The sequence below is a fragment of the Arachis ipaensis genome, chromosome B07 (assembly GCF_000816755.2).
Source record: "Arachis ipaensis cultivar K30076 chromosome B07, Araip1.1, whole genome shotgun sequence".
Classification (NCBI taxonomy): domain Eukaryota; kingdom Viridiplantae; phylum Streptophyta; class Magnoliopsida; order Fabales; family Fabaceae; genus Arachis; species Arachis ipaensis.
The window spans coordinates 17,662,257-17,677,856 of record NC_029791.2 but is presented as its reverse complement, the minus strand read 5'-3'; the positions used below and the strand labels follow the sequence as shown (position 1 = coordinate 17,677,856).

General features: G+C 37.1%; 1 long non-coding RNA gene and 1 pseudogene across 1 annotated transcript; one reads left to right on the top strand and one right to left on the bottom strand.

Annotated features, from left to right (window-relative positions):
* LOC107609368 overlaps window positions 6,961-15,600 on the bottom strand; it is a 17,467-nt pseudogene continuing 8,827 nt past the window's right edge.
* LOC107609369 lies at window positions 7,628-10,469 on the top strand. Its single transcript, XR_001613132.2, has 3 exons — window positions 7,628-7,694; window positions 7,771-7,929; window positions 10,112-10,469. It is a non-coding gene; the product is annotated as an uncharacterized LOC107609369 (long non-coding RNA).

The window sequence follows — 15,600 nt, the reverse complement described above, 5'->3', positions numbered from 1 at the left end:
TCTGGGTTACTTTTCTTCTTTTCCTCTACTTTCAGGCTGGCCACCGAGAAAAAGAAAGGGAAAGCTTCTAAATGGGGAGACAAACAAGTCCATCTGCAAAATCTTCGGAGAAAAGCGCCAATTGGAACAGCCCGTCCACCTGCACATCTCAGCATGCACCGAGGACGGTGCAATCTTTAAGTGTAGTCGATACCGATCTCCATGGGTTAGTTATTTTTTTTCAACACCAATATTCTATTTTCTTTGTTTGTTCATTGTTGCATTTGCATATTTGATTGCATGTTTGTTTGATTTTATGCATTTAGTTACTACTTGGTTGAAGTAATATTTTCCTTTTCAAGAAATTTTTATAGTATTTAACTAATTTAAATTGAAAATTTTTTTTTTGTTAAATTTGTTGGAAGTTGTATTTGGAACATAGTTTAAAGCTAGAAACTTACAACCTGTAAGACTTGAGCTTAATTACATGGTTACATTATTTAACCATAAATTTTTATTCTTGTGTGTTTTCTTCTCTATAACTGCAATCTAGATTTTGTTCCAGTCTATATGTCCATTAATTAGTATATTTACATGCTTGCATATGATTGAGGCCATTACTTGTTTTGCTCACTTATCGCAAATAAGCCTACCCTTATATGTCACCATTGTTAGCCACTTTGAGCTTTTTTATCCCCTTTTGTTCTATAATCACATCACTAGCCTTTAGCAGAAAAATAATTAAATACCCCAATTGAATCTTTGGTTAGCTTAAGATAGAGATTGTGCATCAACTAAGTGTGGGGAAACTGTGGGAACATGGGTTAATAAGGGAATGTATCATGTTTCCAACTTATTTGAATATTAGAAATTTGGGAACCTACTCATGAAAAAACAAAATAGAAAAATAATGAAAAATCTATGTGCATTGATAACTTATGTTTGCTTTTATCATTCAAAAAAAAATCTAAAAATATTCAATAAATAAGTAAATAAATAAGGGGACAAAATTACCCCGATGTTAAGTTAATGAAAAATCAATGCATATGTGATAAAATCAAAGAAAAGTTGATACATGAGTATGTAATGCAAAAGTGAGAATTTTGGGTAGCTAGGCATGATTCTAGAATTATATAGAGTATATGTATGTTAGGTGAGAGCTTAGGTTAATTAAAGATTCATATTACAACTCACTTGGCCATACATGTATCCTTACCTTCACCTCAGCCCCATTACAACCCTGAAAAGACCTCATGATGTTTGCATTGGTATGCTAAATATTTGTTGATTGGTTAGATGAAGAACAAGGTTTAGAAAGCATGACTAGAGAAGAGTAGAGTGATTAACCCTAGACACTTGAGAGATTAGAGTGATATACACTACTAGCGAGGGTTCAATGCTTAATTCTATGTTCCCTGCTTTCATGAGCTATCTTCTTACAAGTTTACTTGTCTTTTATTGTATAATTTGAATTAGTGGAATTTGAATTATTTTTGTCTTGGAGAACTTATTTGCTTTTAACCAAGTAGGTAGAAACATCTTAGCATGTAGCTGCATTCTTGAGTTATCAAACTCAGCTGTTGATTGAAATTGGAATTCTTTGCTGGTTAATTTGTACTCCAATAACTCTAGTCTTTCCATAGGAGTTGACTAGGACTTGAGGATCAAATTAATTAGTCCACGTGACCCTCATTTGTTTAGCAAGGGTTAATTAAAGTGGAAGCAGAATCCAATTCTCATCACACCTGATAAGGATAACTAGGATAGGACTCCAATTTTTTATACCTTGCAAGAGATTTTTATAATTATTAATTTATTTTTCTTGTCATTTAAATTACTTGTTCCTTATTTTAAAAAACCCAAAAATATACTGTTTTACATAACCAATAATAAATCATACCTCCCTGCAATTCCTTGAGAAGACGACCTGAGGTTTAAATACTTCGGTTATAAATTTTATTGGGTTTTGTTACTTGTGACAACCAAACTTTTGTACGAAAGGATTCTCTGTTGGTTTAGAAGCTATACTTGCAACGCGATTATTTTTATTAAAATTCATTACCGATAGAAAATCCAATCATCAATGATGTTCTCACCTATGCGTACGCATGGTAAGGGAATGCGCACGCGAGCTGCCTTTTTATACTCGCACGCGTACGTGTGGCCCCTGTTTCCTGCAAAACTGAATTTTTGTGTTTTAAACCAAATTTTAGACTTCTAAACCTCTATTTTCATCCTTTTAGTCATAAAGTATAATACTAAGTCTAGTAGCTAGTTGAAGCTAGGGAAATAAGGTAACTTGGGGACGAAAAAAGGGGTAAACATGATGAGTTATAAGAAAAAGATGTAGATGTTAAATGAAGTTATGATGCCATGGCTATGATGAATGATTATATAATGATTATGAATATTAAACGGCTTATGAATTAATGATATCTGAGATACGAGTTTCCCTGGGTAACAGAACCGTTGCTTGCCACCACGAGTTCCAGGTTGAAACTCGATACTCTGTTGACCCTATGTCGTAAGGGTGACCGGGCACGTATAAATTTCCAGGAATGGATATCCCCCATTGAGTGATATATAAATGAATGAATGAGAAATCTATGCATAGACTCATGGGGATGCACGACGAGGGACAGTCTAAGGTTTTCGGACTTGTCGGGTTGGCTGGATAACCAACAGATGAGCCTCATAAGCCATAGGACAGGCATACATCATGTGCATTTGTTTGTTTTGTCTGTTATGCATTACTTCGGATTGCCTAACTGAATATATTTCAAGCTACCTGTTATATTTGCTACTTGCACTATCTGTTTCTTACTTGTGCGTGAAATTGTTTGGTTGTTTGTCTTTGCTGAATCATTGGTGATGGAGGAGCGGAGGAAGGGTGGATTGGTTTGGGGTTAATGATAGGTTTAGAGTAGGTACGTTTAGAACCTTTTAGCTCACCTACCCCCTTTTATGGCTTCTGCTTAGAGTTTAAGTTTTATAATTGTATATTGGAGTTCTAGGATTGCCTCTGACATTTCCAGGACCTTATATATTATATACGTGACACCTTTACCATGTTGAGAAAATCTTATTCTCACCTCATACTATGTTATTGTTTTCAGATGCAGGTCGAGAGGCTCCTCGCTAGGCGTCTGGATTCTTGAAGCGGAGTAGTCCCTGGGTTCTTTTGGATTATCAGTTTGTGTATATATGTACTTAGCTTTCTCTCCAAGAAACTTGATTATTTTTTTCCTCATAGAGGTTAAAGGAGAGTTAGGGCCTTATCTCTGTATCTTGGGCGTTTTGGGATACTTGTATATGTATGTAAATATTCTCCAGCCAGCCTTGACTTCGCAAGCTGAGTCAGGAGCTAATTATGTAGTATTTTTGCCTCTTTATTCACTCTTTCGCTTATTTATGTCTATGACCTTTAAGTTTCTTAGCACGGAAGTTATTCTGTTTCCCGAGTGTTGCGCTTTAAATTTTGCGATTTTGTTTTACCCGTTTTTCAAGGCTCCTAGTATATTATATTTCTCCACTATTATACGCATGTATTTCCTGATTAGAGGTCTGTAACACCACACTACCTCTGCTCTACGACTTAAGCGTAAAGCTCTGTGTAGTAGGGTATTACATCAGGCACACTAGGAAGTATGTTATGTGCACCACAATGACCTTCCAAATATATGGAGTTCAAAATTACCAGATTATAACTTTTGCAAACTACAGATGCATTTGCAACATTATATTATTATGGAAATTGTGAGAGGGTATAGTGGTTTCAGGAATGCATGTAAACCACTGCACCCTGAAGGAATGCATCAATGAAGAAACCATGGTATCCCTATAGCGGTTTCTTTATAAATGGATAGCCTAGGAAACCGTGTGAGCCTATAGCAGTTTCTTCATATAAGAAATGCCTATAAATATCAAGCAGGAGGCAATGGTGTAGTAGTAGATTGTCATTTTCACAAATTCACAAATGGATAGTGAGGAGAGTTTTTTAGTTATAGTACATTGCTCTGAAAAAATTCAAAAAAGCAAAAGGCATGACGTTAAGTTTACTGATAGAGAACCAATGAGTGTTTATATTTGGTCATCAAATACGTTATCAGAGCTAAAAACGAGTATATTGCAAAAGGTGGGAGTGTGTAGGACAAAGTGGGTGAAGAAGTTGTTTTACAAGATTCCTATTGCAGTTGTATCCGTTGGTGTGAAGTATGAAACATTTGTGATAGGGTCGGACGAAAATATTGTTTCATTGTCTGTGAAGTTTTTTGAGAGTGAGAATACACAAGATGTATGCCAAGTTGAAAGATAGCGTCAACAGTTTTGGAGCATTAGCGCTAAATCCTCTGTCGACTACGGTGGAGGGTGCTTCTACCTCGATGCCTGTCGTTGCACCTGCTTGTCTGTTAGCTGATCCTCCATCTGTTGCAGTTGGGATAGCTAGGTCACCATGTATGATTCCAGATTGTAGGTGATGGTGAACCGGATCGGATTGAAAATGCAATGCAAGAGGATGATTCGGACGAAGAGCCTGCTCACATCGTGAGGGGATAGTGATGAGGATACCCCGAGAAACTCACCTACACATAAGGGGCCATTAAGTTTTGGGACACAGTAACATCCTCCACATTTCTCAACGCTGAATTTAGAAGCCATTGGCCAGCAACCAAACATAGATTCGACCTTTAGGGTCAAGGATTGCATGAGGGAAATCCTGCTATGAAATTTCAGATTGGCCAATCTTTCCAAACTAAGGAGGAAGCTGTGTTGAGTGTAAAAGATTATAGCATCCGTCGTGGAGTTGAGTATAGAGTGATAGAGTCAGATCATCTCAAGTATCATGAGAGATGTAAGAAGTTCGGTAAAAGTTGCACGTGGTTGATTCGCTACGCCCACCGCAGTTTGTGCAATGAGTCATTTGAAAAAAAACCGCTATAGGTGTACCACAATTTTTTCATTGTTGCATTCCTTCAGAAAACCGCTACATGGTGTAGCGATTTCTCTTGTCACGTATTTCAACGTAAATCGCTTCACCTTGTAGCGGTTTATGTGCATTTCTGAAACCACTATATTTTCTCACAGTTTCTATAATAATATAAATGTTACATTTGCATCTGCAATATTCAAAAATTATACTCTAATAAATTTAATTGTGACAAATTCAACTAGTGACTTCCTGATTGAATTAGGCAACGATTCAATGATCTAATAATTCGACAAATTCCATCGTTAGAAAATTATGGTGCCCTCACCAAGGTTCTTAGTTTCTTCGAAACCCCTTAAAAATAATTGATTCACTCTTATGTAAATAGCACTTTACAGCAATCGAAAGTGAAATAATAGAAGAAGAAGAAGAATAACTATTTTTACTTATTAATGATGCTTAAAAGTCTGCGAAAAGAATAGAAATATTCAGTGGCAGTCATGCCATGCTGCTTCACATATTGTAGTTAATGTTTGGGTTGTTAAATCTTGATGTTGGAGATCTTTAAAAAATAATCTTGTATGATTTTTTAGACTTGATAGGCAAAATGACAATAATAAAGACGTAATATTTTATAATAAATATTCAGATATATTAAATAATTCTAATAAAAGCTAATTGATCCTAATATATTCTAACATATCTCCTCAAACTCAAGTGGAAACTTATTCAAAATAACAAAAGAAAGAAAAAAAACTGCATAAACTGATAGAGCAGGTGTAGATGGAATTGCTGAAAGGAGCTCAGACGGAACCGTTGAAAGAAAATGCAGACAGAACTGCTGCAAGAAAAGCGTAGATGCAACTGGCGCAATGAAAGCGCAGACGAAACTGCCGCAAAAAAGCGCAGAAGTAACTGCCGCAAAAAAAGCGCAGGCAAAACTGCCAAAAAGATGGCGAACTGTCTGAAAAATACCGAAAAGATGACAAACTGTGAAGAGATGGTAAAATGTCGAAAGAAACTAGATTGCATGAAACATTTTGTCAACATTGTTTCAAAATACAAGCAACCATATATATATTAAACTAGATTGCATGAAACATTTTGTCAACATTGTTTCAAAATACAAGCAACTATATATATATAGTATGTTTGTGTGTGTGGTGACGTAGAGTTACTTCTAGAACTCCATGACCCATACCTAAGAGACACAACACACAAATCTTATGGCAGTGAATCCAGATCCTTTAGCCAAGTCCATGAATGAAATCTTGCTGTATTCATTCCTTCCCTCTTAGTGTGTGAGTCATTATGACATCAAATCTAAATGCGTTCTTGGCAACAGCTGTTGGCTCAGGTACACTAGGAAGCATGTTATGTGAACCACAATGACCTTCCAATCATTGGGAATGGCCTTGTGACAATTCTTCGGGAGCTTCAAGCAGTGTTCATCATCCCAATCATTAAGGATGGAGCTAGACTAAATTTTAAGAAGGGACAAAAATTAATTTTGTAATATAAAAGAGACCTAAACTCATTGTTAACATATTCTGTTCCCTCATCCTTGAGTTCAAAAGATCAATCTCCTACTAATCCACATCCTTCAACTATTCCTGCATACAAATTAATCCTCTTTTTAATTCAAAAACTACCCATACTACTAACACTCATTCTATGATTACCAGAGCAAAATCTAGATTCACTCAAAACCTAAATCTTTTAATGCTATTTTCTAGTACTAATCCTGATCCTGAGTATACAAACTATACCAAGTTTTGCTTAGAAGACTACCCAATTTAATCATTGGAAGGAGGCTATGTTAACTGAGTTCGGTCCCTTATATAACACATAAACATGGACTTTGGTTACTCCACTCTCAAATAGCGCCATAATCATATCCAAATACGTTTTTGCAAATTAAAGAAGCCCTACCAGTAGTATTATTCGATACAAATCTAGATTAGCGGCCTTGGGCAACCATCAAATGGAGGGAGTGGACTTTACATAAAATTATATTAAAAAATAAAATTATTTTTTAAAAAAGATATGATATCAAAACAAACACAAACACTTATTCAATTGAAACAACTACAAAGAAACATTGTAAACATTTCAAAATACAAATACAAATATAGTCTAAAAAGTAGTAACACGCGTGTGTTGGAACTACTTGTAGAATTCCATGACCCAGAAGCTAGAGACACAACACACAAATCTTATTCCACTAAATCCAGATCCATTTGCTAAGTCCATGTAATCTTGTTTGGTTCTCTCAATCCCTCCAGGCATTTGAGTCATCATGATAACATCATTTCTAAAAGCATTCTTGGCAAAAGATGTTGGCTCAGGAACAATGGGAACAATTGTTTCCACCACAATGACCTTCCCATCATTCGGAATAGCCTTAAGGCAAATTTTCAATATCTTCAAGCATTCGTCATCGCCCCAGTCATGAAGTATTCTCTACAAATTTTCGGTTCAACAACTCCATGACATCAAATATTTGATATGATAATATAATTAATGTTTTAATAGTATGATAATACAATTAATGTTTATAGGATTCACAATTTTTGTGTTTTTTTAGAAGAATATTATATGCATTATCTTTGCGTACATTTTTTTTATTTTTGTACATCTTTTACTTTTACTATTAAAAGTTATTGATAAAAACTGGAAAAAAAATATTTGTCCTTTTTTTATACATAACCAATCATAATTGGTGTTCTAGGTTCGATTTAGCTTGCGGAGCTTATCGGATTGAGTTGCTGTGAGAAGTGTGGGTGCGGTAAAGATCACCTAAACCTAGCCAAATCTTGAATTTATTATGTAAAATCTGAATTGAGAATATATATGTATATTAGGTGTGAATTAAGTATATATATGTGCATTGGAATTGAATTGTGGGCATTTGGAAGCTTGGTGGTGATTGGAGCTAAGATTTTGGTTGGTTTCTCAAAGCTTGAGGGGCTGTGGTTGTGATTCGTGTGGCTGCCTTGGACTAAATATAGTGATCGGCCAAGGTATGGTTTAGGTTTCGCGCGTTTAATATATAAGGTGGTGTGAAAACTTAGGCTAGAAGAACTATAGGATAAGTTGAAATGGTTTTATGCATTAAATGATTAGTTTTGAGTTGATGATATTGTTGGTATATGTTAATGATATTTTGTGGTTATGGTTTGTTGATTGGCTAATAATGAATTATGGGTAATTGTTAGATGCAATTTCTAGTTGAAGGTGATGAGTTAGTAAGGTTGATGTTGCTGAAATTCTATGGATTGGTTGGTTTATTATTGTTAGAGGAAGTGCAGAATTTTAATGCTTTAAAGTATGCTTGTATGATATAAATCATGGTAATTTCTGATATGTACATGGACCTGAGGTTTTGGGGTAGGGTTATGATATAATTAAAGTAGATATGGTGATGAATGAGAGGAATGGTGGACTAGTATAAGTTGGAAACCTAGAGGACTAAATTCGGTTAGTGAAACTGAGAAGTCTTACTGCAGAAATTCCTAATCTGTTTGGACAGCAACTTAAAACGAAAACTGGAAATAATCTGGACATGATTTTCAAACTAATCTATTTTTCAAACAAATTTCTATAAGTCAATATTATTCCAGAAAAATTTCAAGGAATTTGGCCGAGTGGTTTGGAAGATATGATTTTTTAAAGTTTAGTGGTTGCTGCAGATTTTTCTGGTTTTCTGGTTCTGTAGTACCAACTTCCAGACGCTATAACTTTGGATTTAAACGGAATTTTAAGTTGCTCCCAAAAGGGATTTAAAAATTTATCAGTATATTTTAAATGAGAATAAATTTCAGATCCATATCTATTTTGTAGACTTAGATAAGTCATTTGGAAGATGGGTTGTTTGCTGGAAATTCTGAACTGATTCATAAAAATAGGGCACTTCTTTCAATTGATAATTAATTACTCAAATGAAGTTATATGAACCTGAAACTTGTGGATTTTTAAACTTGGGAATTTTGAATGTAGTCCCATCAAAATTTAGAGGCAACGGATTAGAATTAGAATTATTGTGGAATTTATAAAAATACTGCTGCTGTCTGTTTTTCTGGAATTTTGTAAATGCAGTAGCAGAATTCTAAATTTTGTAAAAAATTCAATTCTAATCCAAGTTCAGCAAAAACCTAACTTAAATTGAAGATTAAGATCTCTAGAGTTACCTTACCAAGAAAAATAGGTCGTGCATAAGTATTTACAACACAAGAAGGTTTTAGATTAAACAAGCTTAGGAAATGAAAAGAAATGTAAGTTGCCCCTAGGAAGGGTTAAAGTTAAAGACAATGATATTGAGAGATAAAGAGAAGAAAGAAGAATGAGGAACAAGGAATGAAATAAAAGTTGAGAATTGATGATGTTAATCAATCAAGAATAATAAAATGTATGAGCAATGAGTTAAGTAAAGTTGAGAATTGATAATGTTAATCAATCAAGAATAATAAAATGTATGAGCAATGAGTTAAGTAAAGTTGAGAATGATGAGATGAGATATGAATTGGTTTTGAGAATGAAATTAATAATTATGAGAAAATGATTGAATAACTTAGGCTTGGGGCATTGTCCCCATGTCAGCCGAGATTTTTCCCGTGGTTGTGAGCTTGGGGTATTGTTTTCCCCATGTCAGCTTGGGATTCGTCCCATGGATATTATTGAGCTTGGGGGCGTTCTCCTCCCTATGTCAGCTTGGGATTCTCCCCATGGTGTATTTTGAGATTGAGAACATGTCAGGATGGCTACGTAACCGACAGTTGATATCAACAGCCATAGGACAGGCATGCATCATGTGCACATTGTTTGAATTGCTTGTTTGTGAACTATTTGGGAATGCCTACGTGATTATAACATGCTATCTGTTGTACTTGTTATCTGTATTACTTGTAAGTTACTTGTGCTTGCCTTGTTTGATTATTTGTCTGTGTAAACTAATTGGTGATGGAGGAGCAGAGGAAGGGTGGACCGGTTTGGAGTTAATGTTAGGTTTAAAATATGTAAGGTTAGAATTCATTAGGCCACTTACCCCTTTTTATGGCTTCTGCTTAGAAATTAAGCTTTGCAATTGTATGACGGAGTTCTAGGATTGCCTCTGGCATTCCCAGGACCTTATTTATTATACGCGTAGCACCTTTACCATGCTGAGAACCTCCGGTTCTCACCCCCATACTGTGTTACTGTTTTCAGATGCAGGTCGAAAAGCTTCTCGCTAGGCATCTGGATCTCTGAAGAGGAGCGGTTCCTGCGTTTTGGTGTTTATCAATTTATGTATATAAGTACTTAGCTTTCTCTCCAAGAAACTTACCTATTTTGTTCCTCATAGAGGTTACAGGAGAGTTAGGGACTTATTACTATACGTTGGGTGTTTGGGATACTTATGTAATTATATGTAAATATTCTCCGGCCAGCCTTGACTTCGCAGGCAGAGTCAGGAGTTAGTTTCACTATATTCTTGGCTTTCTTTTATTCTTTTGCTTATTCATATCTATAATCTTTAGGTTTCTTCGCACGCAAGTTATTCCGTTTCGGAGCGTTGCGCTTTTTATTTTACGAGTTTTGTTTTACCCATTTTTCAAGGCTCATAGTTTATTATATTCTTTCTACTATTATATGTATGTATTTTATTTTAGCAGTCGTAGCGCCTCACCACCTCTGCTTTACATCCTAGGTGTAAAGTTCTGTGTGGTAGGGTGTTACACCACCCATACTTTCCTACCTCATTCACGTACCACCCCTTTTGAGCAGATCCTTCTCCTACCTTGCTGCAGCTGAATCCATTGCCACCGAACAGTTTCCATCACCCACCTGGTGTCAAAACATCGCCATACCACCACTGCCAACTCCTTTTCACTGTCGTAATTATCCCTCTGAAGCACGCGACATCTCTACTCCCTTCTTCGATCAGATTCCTTTGTTGCTATCAGTCACGGTGTTTCACCACCAAACCTTCATCGCCGATGCATGTGAGATCGCCAGTTGCCACACCATGCCAAAGAGTATTAAAAGCCCTTTTTCTTTGCAGATTGAAATTCTGCCCCCTTGCCTCTTGCTTGATTTGGCAGAGAGCTTGCTTTCCCCCCCTAATCTGGTTCTGCTAGCTGCATCACAGACCATTGGCTGCGGAACGCTGCCATCGCTGCGCCAAGGAGGAAGACTTGAACTTCCGCTGCCGTCATCATCTTCTAAACGATATGCCTGTTCGGTTTCAGCCCCTGAAAGCTGGCTACCTCTGCCGCATGATCCACGCGTTGCCAACCCCTAATCTGAGTCGATGAGCTCTTCGATGCTTTGATGTGCACGACCAAAATCTGGAAGGAACTTGTCCACAGCTTCCTCTTGCCCTGTATGTTCATACTCTGCATTTCTTGAAAACATTCCAACTGGTTGGTATCGATTTCCACCTATCCTATTGAGAAGGTTGCAGTGATACTCATTGCTTCTGTCTCTCGCTACAAGTAATACCTACGCAGTTGTCTCGCTTGTTACAAGATCGGTGATTTGTTGTCTCCTTTGCTATCAGAAAGCCTCCCTTCGAAGAATGGTTCTGATTTCCTATGGTTGACAAAAGCTAGAGCAGCTACCTTGTGCGCTAGAGAATTTCCCTCCCTTGGACTCCAAGTGAAGCCGCACCGAGAAATTTTGGTCGCCAACTCATGTATGTCTCAAAGGATGGCCTGAATTTCGCCAATGCACGCCTTAGATTTAATTTCCTGGACTAGGGATAAATTGTCATATTCAAAGTTTATTTGCACTAATTGTAGATTTATAGCTAAAATTAACACATTTCTCATTGTAGTTGCTTCTGCCCCGAGGCTGGATGTTGCTTTGATTTTAGCCACACTTCCTGAGATTAATCTACCTGCGTTGTCCTTGACAACCACCACTGTAGCTCCATCTACCGTATTCTTCTGGAATGCAGCATCCACATTTGCCTTTAGACCTTTTCCTATAGGCGCCTCCGGCCCTCCAGGTAACCCTTCTTCTCACACTATTATTATTATTGGTGATGTTGTTGCTGTTTAATTTAGTTGATCATCTGTTTGATTGGTTGTTCTAAATTCTGATTCCAACAACATTGTTTTAACCATCGCTAACATAGGGTTCACTTCAATATTTCTAAAGATAGTATATGATTCCTCAATTTCCAAATTTCTCACATAAGATACCCAATTATGCTCTGCATGGTCTCTTTTTGGTCTCCTTCATGTTCATTTATTTTCCAAACAACTCCATTAGCCATTTCCACATGAACTTACTGATTCCGAACTAGGTATGCACTGGCATTGTCCACCGAACCAAGCAGCCCTTGTCCAAGGACATAAAAGCAAGGCATTTTCGATGGTTTCAATTAGGGGTGGTAAAGCCACCAAAATGCGCCCCGCCAAAGCGTGCCCAAATATAGCTATGGCTTTAGGCTTAGAGGTTGTCGAGAAAGCAGAGATACTGAGGAAGCAGAGAAGGTTGCCGCCGCCACAGACAGACTAGAACGTGAGGTTCAGATATGAGAGAGAATATAAATCAAATAAGAGGAAAAGAACGAAGAAAGGAAAGAAATGCCACTGGAGACACAGTCATTGTTGGAGACGCTGCACAAAGATGCCAACAACGCTTCTAGAGATGCTGCAAGGAGGAGGTTATCAATTTCTGGGTGGAGGGGCGGCGGACAAGCAGCGGCGACGACGGCAATTCTGAGAAGAAAAATCGAGAGATCTGCTACAAGATTGAAGGAGTAAGGCACCATGAGACCGGCTTTTGAGGACAATGAAGGGGTGACGAGCAAGCAGCGGTAGCGACGGTGAGGGAGAAGGTTTTGCCATTGAAAAGAAAGAAGAAGAAAAAAAGAGTGGGGAGTGGGTGTGTGGCTAAGGGAGGAGAACTGAAACCTTAATTCCCTTTTTTTAGGTATTTATTTTGTTGCTAAAACCCGCGAGTTCGACGGTATGGGTTTGACGGGATTTTTCATGTTAGCGGGTTCAAAATCTCACCCTGAACCATCTTTTTTGGTGGTTTTGGTGGATTGACTCGATGAGTTTGACCCAATTTTTCATCCCTAGTTTCAATCCCATCATTGCAAATTTGGCAATTCGAATCCCTGGCTATCTTTTTGCTGAATAGATTACTGCTGACTAGAAGACTATTGTGAGCTACCTTCCACAAAAATAATTTTATCTTCTGGGGCACTTGTAGATTCGAAATCTCCTTCCAAAGGTCGTTCAGGTCCTCACTCGTTATAGCCTTATAGGTGCATCCGATTCCATATCTGCAGTCTCTTTTCTGGTTATGTGGTATCCTGTTCTAATGGTATAGTTCCCATCCCATCTAAATGACCAAACAAGTTGATCCTCCCTACTTATAAGTTGGTGTTTGTAAAATTTTTTCACTAATGCTTGCTGGAAAAATGTTCTTGACCTTCCTTTCGTCCCATCCAAAGCCTTCTTTAATTAAATCTTTTACAAATTCTATATTATTATTTCCTTTGCCTTGAAATCTATTATTTTTCATGGCCCAATTGTCTTCCCAGATTTTAACCTTGTAACCTTGGAAGCCTCTCTTATGCACCATCTTCTATTTCTTCTCAAAAAATCCCTACTCTGTAGTATGCTTTTCCAGACCCATGAAGCACTTTTCCTTTCCTTTGCTTCTCAAAATTCCTCTTTCAGAAAGTACATAGCTTTGAGTATTCTAACCCACAATATGCTTGGATTTGTTATCATTCTCCATGCCTGTTGGCTAGATGTGCAATATTTTAACTTTGAAAATCTCTAAACCCCATTCTGCCTTCAGCCTTGCTTTTACTAATCTTTCCCCAGCTTTTTCAGTGGATGCCCCTATCCTTTTCAGCCGATGTCCACGACAATCTAGTAACCTTTGAGCTAAGTCTTTGGAAAAAACTCATTGGGAACAAAATATAATTTGCATTGTTTTACAATTCCTTCCTAATTTTGTGATATAATTGAAAACATGTTTTCTAGGCCTTTAAACTGTTAATTTTAATTAACCTTTATTACCATTCGATGCCGTGATCCGTGTGTTGAGTGTTTTCAGACTGTATAGGGCAGGAATGGCTCAAAGAATGGAAAGAAAACATGAAAAAGTAGAAGGACGTGCGAAAATGAAGTTTAGAGAAGCCGGCAGCGACACGCACGCATGGGCGACGCGTACGCGTGCCTAGCGCAGAAGACGAGCGACACGTACGCATGACAAGGAATTTCGCCAAATGACGTGCACGCGTGACTGACGCGTATGCGTGATATGCACCACGTGCAGAAAGTTGCAGAAAGCGCTGGGGGCGATTTCTGGGCTCCTTATGGCCCAGTTCCAAGCCTGAAAAACACAGAATAAGAGCTGCAGAATGGGAAAACACAGGACACAACTCATACAACATTCATTCACACAATTTAGGTTTTTAGATGTAGTTTCTAGAGAGAAAGGCTCTCTCCTCTCTCTAGGTTTTAGGATTTCTCTTAGTTTTAGGTTTGTTTCTTCCCAATTCCAGGTTCAATGTTCTTTTAATTTAGTTTCTCTTCTACTTTTATTTATTCTATCATTCTAGTTTATTTATTTTCCCAATTTGGTTTATGAACTCCATGTTAGATTTGATTTCTTTATTTAATGCAATTTGAGGTAGTTCATATTTATGATTTTAATTTAGCTTTTTACATTCTTAGCTTTGGTTGAGTAATTGGAGACGCTTGAGTTATCAAACTCCTTTGTTGACTGATAATTGGAATTTGTTGGTTGATTTGGATGCCTCTAAGCTAGTCTTTCCTTAGGAGTTGACTAGGACTGAGGAATCAAATTGATTAGTCCACTTGACTTTCCTTTATTTAGTAAGGGTTAACTAAGTGGGAGTAATGAACAATTCTCATCACAATTGATAAGGATAACTAGGATAGGATGTCTGATTGTCATACCTTGCCAAGAGTTTTCTTAATTATAAATTTATTTTCTTATCATTTACATTCCTTGTTCAACCTTTCGAAAAATCCAAAAATATACTTTTCCATAACCAATAATAACTACACCTCCATACAATTCCTTAAGAGACGACCCGAGGTTTGAATACTTCGGTTATTATTTTAATTTGGGTTTGCTTTAGTGACAAACAAGTTTTTGTACGAAAGGATTCTTTGTTGGTTTAGAAACTATACTTACAACGTGATTACTTTTGTGAAATTCTTTACTAGCAAAAACCCGTTCGTCAGTGAGCATCTCGTTTTCCGCTTAATTTAGGAGCTTTTCCTTCCACCCTTCCATTTTGTTTATCGCTTTTTCTGCAATCCATGTTAGTGCACTATTTTTAGATCTCTCCATTGTGTTGGTAGCCTAAGATACTTTCCTAGATTGTCCCAAGCAACCATCCCCATAATCTCCTCGATGTTGACCCTTGTTTAAATCTGCACATGGTCTCCAAAAATTATGCAGTCATCCACAAATAATAAATGAAAAATTGCTGGTGCTATTGGCACTATCTTGAAACCTGAAATGTTTCCTTTTGCTCTATCTTCCTCCATTAAAATTGTGAACACCTCCGCTACCAAAATGAAGAGGTATGGAGATAAAGGATCTCCTTGTCTCAAACCTCTATAAGAAATGATTGTCCAAGTTAAATTTCCGTTAATCTTGAATTCGTACTTAGCACTCCTAACATATTCCATTGCTTGCCGGGCCCATTT